Here is an 8000-nt window from a genome sequence, read left to right on the forward strand (position 1 = left end):
TGCTAAGTGTAAAACAAATATTTGGAAGAAACAGCCCAGTTAGGGAAAGCAGCAGAAGGATTCACTGCGACTTTAGCAGCACTTCTACCAGAAGCAAGAGTTGTTAAGCAACCAGTCAAGTTTGACTGGTTGCCTAACACCTCTTTGTTGAGAAAAAAGAATGAAGAAGCAGCCAGACTCTTCTCAGTAGTACTCATAGACAGAACAAGAGGCAACGGTCAAAAGTTAAAAATCAGGAAATTCTACCTGAACACATGGAAACACTTTTTTTACTCTAAGTATCCAAACAGTGGAATAAGTTGCCCAAAGAGACAGTAGAGTTTCCATCTGTGGAGATACTAAAAATGCAACTGGACACAGTCCTGGCCAACTTACTCTAGCTAAACCCAACCTGGGTTTAAACAGATAATTTCTGGAGATCCTTTCCAACCTTAACCATTCTGTAAATGATTCTGTGAAATAAACCAAATTAGAAAATAGGTAAGAATCTAAGAGGTTATGGTAGATCAAACTGAAAATTAATTGCTGTCATAGAAAAGTTAACACCACATAAGGATGTACAGAACAGAAATCCTACTTACTATATGCTGCTGTGAATAGACCACAGCTGGAGTGCCACTTCTAGTTCAGAACACCAGATTTCTGCGTGCAGATGGGACAGCTAAAGAAAGATCCTCTTCAGCAGAAAAGAACAATCAGGGATCCCTAACAATTTATGAGGAGTATAATCTACAAACAAAAAGATGGGAAATTATATTAATCAAGTAGTAGACTTGTAGAGAAGAAGGAAATAAACTGCCCTCCACATCTCTCTGTGCAAATAAAGACTATAAAAGAAAAAAGAAAGGAAAAAAGGAAAAAACAAAAACCAACAACTAGAAATTAAACCAGAAAGGAAGAAAAAAAAAAGGAAAAAAAAAAAGCAAAGCTCTAGATTTCTTCCAGAGGTCATTCAGCCTTCATTAAAGGCTTCTGAGAACAGAGAAAGCATCTCTTTAGAAATGGCAGAGGTACAGAGGAGCCATGAGGGAGAGGCGAGGGAATACCAGAACTTCCAGATCCCTTGGAGCCCTTTTTTGTCCTTATATGAAGTGTCATTTTTGAGAAAGAAACACTTCATTGCCTCAGAGTCTTTCAGTGAACTTTTCAGCCACCTAGAGCTACAGCTTCTTATCTCTTTAACTCACTAGCTCTTCAATTTTCACAGGTAAACTACAATTTCACAGAATTCATTAGATCAATACTATCCCTGTACCTTAAAGGACTAAGCTTGAATATACAGGCTTAATATAGAAGTAAACAATTCAGTGAACCATATTAGACAAATCAGGTAGATCTGAACTATTTTCTTCGCTTGCAGAGGTAAGACATCTATTTCTGATAGCTAGGAGTCACAATTCTGCTTACAAGACCAAACGAGAATGTCTACCTCTAAGGAGAAGGCAGCTTTTGTACTGACAAACTGACCAAGAAAATATGAATACCCTGTGAAAGTTACCTTTTTTGTATTCACCTCAACAACAACGAAAGAAATTAAGGCCTATAAACAAAAAAAAAGTCTCTAGGTCAATCTAGAATCCTCAGGCATCTTCCAGTTTCTCCATTGATACAATAAAAATATTCTTAAATTGTGATGTGAGTTTGCACTTTCTCTCTCATCATACAAGATACAAAAAGAATATTGGCAATTTATAAGCAGAATTCTTAGCGCATTTCAACATGCAACATTGGTCTCACTTCTCTACGATTAAATAGACTATTTACACACAATACATATATATCTTTCCCTCTGTATGCACATGCATTGGTCCTAGCCTAGGCATCAAAGGCCACATGTGAGTTCTCTGGGTCAAATTTTGTTTAAGCAATTCCAGTCTGAATGAGTGTTTTGCTATAGACAGATTAGGATCACATCTCAGTTCTTCCGAATATCAGCATAGACCACAGACTCTGACTTGTTAATCTTGTTGCTGTGCTGTCCTCCGGAGTGATCTAGCTGCGCGTAAATGACTGGGCCCTGCAAAGAGAATAAAAAACACAATCAGTATTGTTCAGAATAGGTCATATTGTCCCTCCCTTCAGCAGGGGCTACAGCAAGACCACACAGCTTTTATGACTGTTAGCGACATTTTGAAGCAAGTGGAATGAGCTCTCACCTATTAATGAGTCTCTAGTCTGCCACCTTTATCATACCAGGAGCATGCAAAAAATTTCCTCCCTTTAATACTGTTAAGGCTGCCTGCTTTCTCAAAGAAAAGCTAAATCTAGAATCATTTCTTCTGAAAAGCAGCAATTTTTAGATGTTATAGAGAGAAGAAACATACTTGGCTTAGTCAGATGCATGCCAATGCAATATTTTACAGGAGAAACTATGCTACAGATTTACTGATAACTGAGTGTAGATAACTGAGTGTACTAAATGTACTGCCATGTCCTGTAAATCTCAGCACAGCTGTACCACTCATATAACTAAGGAAAGAACAAACCTGCAGCCACCTCAGGACACCACAGTCACTGGCCAAGCAAGGGATGGGATCAAGGTTTACACAGCAGCGAGCCAGAAAATACTAAAATGGTTCAGTAATGCAAAATTCTTACCTCACTTTCAAACCAACCTAGCTCAGAGTTTTAAAAAAAGAATTGAATCCTTAGTCAGTTAGGCCACCAAGGTTCCCCTTTGCTACAAACCAATCCAAGGCATGGTGCAGACCCACAAGCAAGAGAGCTACTTGAGACCACCATTCCAGAAGGGCATAAAATAATAGAAAGCATCCAAAGGAGGGCTCTGAAGATGGGGCAGGGTCTGGAGGGCAAGGTGTATGAGGAGCAGCTGAAGTCCCATGGTTGGCTGGGCGCAGAGCAGAGGAGCTGAGGGGAGGCCTGATGGCAGCTGCAGCTCCTCACAGGGAGCAGAGGGGCAGCGCTGAGCTCCGCTCTGAGTGACAGCGACAGGGCCCGAGGGAACGGCATGGAGCTGTGTCAGGGGAAGGGCAGCTGGGGGTTAGGGACGGGTGCTGCACCAGAGGTAGGTGGGCATGGAACAGGCTGCCCAGGGCAATGGGCACGGCCACGAGTGCTGGAGTTCAAGAAGCATCTGGATAACATTCTTGGACATAGGGTTTGAATTTTGGGTGGTGCTGTGTGGAGCCTGGAGCTGGAGTTGATGATTGCTGTAGGTCCTCTCCAGCTTGGGATACTCAGTGATCCTACAACGTCACACACCCGGTATGCTCGGTACCTTCTTGTACCAGTCTGCTCAGCATGACCCACCACTGACAGTTATTGCCAGGCTTTCCCTACAAAAGACTGCAACATAGCCACACACCTTTGTTCTATTTGCTGGAGTGAAGGACATTAAAGTATCATCTTTCAGCAGAGCATGCAAATACACCAGCCCTTTCCTAAAGCACATCATCCAAAACACAGCCAAAGGAAAGCAAGCTGTAGCTATTGCAGATGAGCCAAGGACAGGACTGTGACCTGGAATGCCTGACGAGGTAAAGATGGGAGCTCTATGAAAACTCTGACCTGCAGCTCCCATTCTGCATGCCACAACTGAAATAAACACAGAGCAGAAGGCTGTGACCACCTATCTAAGTGGAGAGATCACATACAAATATTACCTGCACAGGAGAGAAAGGGACTGTTTTGTTGGGCAGAGGGAAGAGGGCAAAAATTACAAGGATGGATCTTTCTGTTTGATTCAGGGTCTTCTAGCTATTTTTGCCTCAAAATGATTTCATTCATTTAACTCCATTTCTGTTTTCCTTAGTTTCAAGAGAGAACAAGCTTTCACAGATATTTCTCCCAGTCGCCACTCTCCAATTCCATTTATCTTCCAAAGCAACTAGGGGTCAAAGATGAGAAGATACTTTCTATTCAGAAAACAAAATCCTTGAAGAACCATAGGTACACTTCTGCACAGCTGTTTTCCTTCCAACACAACGGCAAAGCTCAAAAAACAAAATGTCCTCCTTCTAGGTAAAGCACTTCCCAAGTTACAAAGAAAAATATTAGAGAAATGGGAGGAAAGAAGAAAGAACATTTGTAAGTAGATATAAAATGCTGAATATAAATAAAAGATTAAATAAATGATTTAAAAAAAGATATGGATGTCTTAGGAAAGATGAATTTTAGAGTTTGGCTAGAACAACATGGGTTTTTTTCAGCACTATTGGCTCTCCTGTTGTTCTGGTCTCTGAAACTATATTTGGATTATGTTATTAACTCCAATTAAAGCTTGGTGTCTATAAAAATGTTAAGGAAAAGTGAGTCTAAGGTTTATTTGTAAGCAATTTAGGAATTCTCACCTGCCTGAAGTCGTAGTTAAAGGAAAGGGTAAATTATGCTCTATGGCACCTTGTATGAGTTCAAAAAAATCTACAATTGCATAAAGTACTCAGTATGACATCTCAAGCTTGCTCAAAAAATCCTGACGCGTCAGTTTTCTACCATAGGAGTTAACTTTGGATCAGTTATCTTATCACCACTATTATTTTATGCCAGGTTAAATATAATTATCCTGCTCTAACCAGAATGTCAGATGAAGATGATGTGGCTGACTGGTGTGGTCACCTGATCCAAATCAAGCTATTATCTAGATATATTCACCATCACTTAAATAAATGGAATATTAACTAAAGCAGAAAAGAAGGAGCAAGGATTTATTACAATGCTCCACCTATTTGATTTGTTGCCAGCTGATTTTCTAGTCTAATTCAATGTGCTCCACATGTCTCTCCCATGTCTACTCAGTACCGCCTCACTGCAGCTGAAAAGTAAACTGCAGCCAGTTTCACTAGCATACTTCAAAAACTATTGCAACATGCTTCTGGAGCTCCATCAGGGAAAAGCTAACATGGTGCTTTCACCTTTCATTGCACCGGAAAATGCCTCCCTAACATAAAGAGAGAGAAGAAAAAAAAAAAAAAAAAAAAAGATACAGATACAAAAAATGGGCAGCCCTTGCTAGGAAATGCAAGGGCTGATGATCACTAGCAAACTTTTAAAGGACACTAAGTATGCAGGAAAATCTATGGGAACCACCTTGGAGTTAGTATATTTTCAGACCACACACATCTGCTTTTCAGTTTGCTTGCTGCAACCCAGATTACTAGCTCAACAAGGACATCCATCCAGTCCTCACCAGAAATGCTTTTCTACCTTATCCAAATAACAGTCATGTTAGAGTATGAGTCACTGCAGAAGATGGCATGGCAAAGAAACACTATACACAAATTTGACAGGACAGAACATACCTACTGAGAAGGAAGAAACAGTGAAAACAAGTGGAATCGAGTCAATCAAATGAACATTAACAAAACAAGACAAGTTTTATCTAGATTTTAAAGGCAGGCTCTTATTAACCACTCCAGTCCATTCCAGTCAAAATCTGAACCGTTTTTAAACCTTGATTACTTGTTTATATTGCCTTCAGGTTCAGAGATTAACTGTTCTCTAAAGTCACTATGTCTGCATAATAAAACTCTGTGTTCTGGAAGTACTGCACCTATCAAGAATAAAATGCACTTTACAAACAGACTGTAAGGCCAACAGAGTGGAGATCTTCACCTTATCCAGTTCACTTAGCACTGTATTTTTTCCCATATAGTATTAACACACATCTCCATTACTTTGTCAAGAAATTAGGTGTCGACATTGATTTTAAAATTTCTCAAAGTCCACACACTACTCTGTAGACACATGCTGCAAGATGACATTAAGAAGTCCTTTTTTGACTTAAAATCATGCAGGATCCGTATCTCATGGGAAAATTGCTGAACATACACAAGAGGTAAGAAACGGCTTGCAAGTAAGAAAATCCTGTGAAGAGATAATCATATATTGCACTGAATCCCTGTTTGATGCATGCCCTCTCCCTTCTGACTGCTTTCTCACAGGATGTTTAGTCTGAGTAAGAGCCACCTCCTTTCCTTCAAAATCAGTGGGAACACAGAAAAATCAGCGTTCACCAGCACCAGCAATAACAAGACAAATTTCATAATTTCAAGCCTACAAAAGCCAGGTGGTTCGGCAGAAAAGAAATCTCAGCAGCAAGAGCCAACTTCAGACTGATCACCTCTAGTGAGCGTTTGGTTCATTTTCATGTAAAGGAAGTACATGCCACTTAAAGCATTTCGGAGCAATGAGAGATTAAGTAAAACTCCTTCCCAGCACAATCCTAGAGCAGATTAGGCAGTTCTGATGGATATTACATATCTAGTAGACAATGTTATCTCTACACTAAACAGCTACCTGCTACCAACTCCTCATCTTCTTCAGGATCTCATAGTTGTTCTTCATTACCAGCTGTGTATGCTAACACAGAAGATAAGAACCATCTTTTTCATACATTAGTACACAAAGGGCAAAAAAACTACCTCAACTAATATCAGAATGTTACCCTTTCAAATGCATATCTTCAAGAGAAGAGTTCACTGGTCCCAGCTTACTGCCCATCTCTCACCCAGCTCAGATGCCCCCCGCCCTCCTCACCTTAACAGACAGCGCCTAACTCACACGTCCCACCCTGCCTCCAGCTTTTCCATACCATCTCCCCCACACGCCAGGAGGATCCTGCTTCAGAAAGCAGCAGGAAGCAGTTTACCTGGTGTGATCTGGCGGGTACGCTGTTTACCAGACCCTCTGTGTCGGAGGGCGACTTCTGCGGAGCCTGCTTAACTGGTGACATCAAGCTCTCAGATGTACCGCAGCTGACGAGGTGGCAGAGCAGAGTTTGCACGACAATGTTCAAGAGGCACAAACAAACAAAAGAAAGAACAAAAAACAAAAAACGAGTGATGGCAAGATGAAAATGGCAGACTACGCCAAAGTAAAAGTGAACATAATGGACACTGTAATAAACACATACAATTCTCCATCTCTCCCTAGTCATTTCTCTGTCCCTTCTTCTAGTCTAACTGGTGAGCGACATGAAGAGACAACTGCTAACACTGAACAACAGCTCCTCCAAAACTCTTGCTTCCTAGATATTCTCATTCAAGCCAGCCAGTCTAAAGCTTTACAGCGCACATACCTATATGTTTTCATCACATAGGTTTCAGACTCAGTTAGCAGTGATAAACAACAGCTATCTTCTAACTACTAGCTAAGTAGCCCCAGTTACTGAAGCAAGCATGATACCACTGCCACAGTAAAAGCAAAAACTTGCAAGAGCCACCAGCTCTCCATACCACCCAAGGTACTTGCTACTGAACACATTAGTTCCCTTGCTTTTCTTTGGGCAATGGTTCCAAAATAATTCTGCCCACTCACAAGACACAATAGTCCCTGGAGTGATTACTTTAAGAGTTACAAGTCATATGTATGCTATGTGCCCAGATACAGCTACTTGAATATCTAAATTGGCAAATCTTGTTTGAAAACTCAGAAAACTGTCTTTTGGTAAGAACTAACACCTCTAAAACAAGGTTGCTAGTTTTCACTTGATGCTTGCTTCTTCTCATTCACTTAGAGCAGGACTGAAAAGAAAACAAGACAACGACAGACAGAGAAATGAATACCACAGAAATAAGTACATGAGCCTTCAAAGTTAAGCTCAGTAGCTTCTGGGTAGTGCAGTACTGTTTTTCTAATGCTATGTCTACCTTCTGTTACCCATCCACCCAAGAAAGAAAACTGTCTGCTTCCCTGATTGCAAACACATGAGCTCCCTTTGCTACCACAACCCTCTTGGCATCCTTCCTCACAATCTTTGTAGGAAGACGGTGTACAAAGCAAGTATAGAAACAAACAAATGAGGACTGTGATATTAAGCAGACCACCTCTACAGGGCAATTGTACTTTATCCTTTGGTAAGTCTAACTATAGAAGATTTAGCTCTGCAAACATGCAGCAGTAAAAAAAGAAGGGAAGGGGAAGGGGGAAGGAAAAGGAAAGGCAAGGGAAGAGAAGGGGAGGGGGAAGGGGAAGAAAAGAAAAAGAGAAAGAAAAAGAGAAAGAGAAAGAGAAAGAGAAAGAGAAAGAGAAAGAGAAAGAGA

At 40.7% G+C, this 8000-nt stretch overlaps 1 long non-coding RNA gene across 1 annotated transcript; it reads right to left on the minus strand.

The window, feature by feature from the left end:
• Positions 1 to 1488: 1488 nt before the first annotated feature.
• LOC109369900 lies at positions 1489 to 7914 on the minus strand. The gene is made up of 2 exons (XR_002119544.2): positions 6608 to 7914; positions 1489 to 2017 (listed from the first exon to the last, which is right to left on the minus strand). It is a non-coding gene; the product is annotated as an uncharacterized LOC109369900 (long non-coding RNA).
• Between the last annotated feature and the right edge of the window lie 86 nt (positions 7915 to 8000).

This window comes from Meleagris gallopavo, chromosome 1 (genome assembly GCF_000146605.3).
Source record: "Meleagris gallopavo isolate NT-WF06-2002-E0010 breed Aviagen turkey brand Nicholas breeding stock chromosome 1, Turkey_5.1, whole genome shotgun sequence".
NCBI classification, from domain to species: Eukaryota; Metazoa; Chordata; class Aves; order Galliformes; family Phasianidae; genus Meleagris; species Meleagris gallopavo.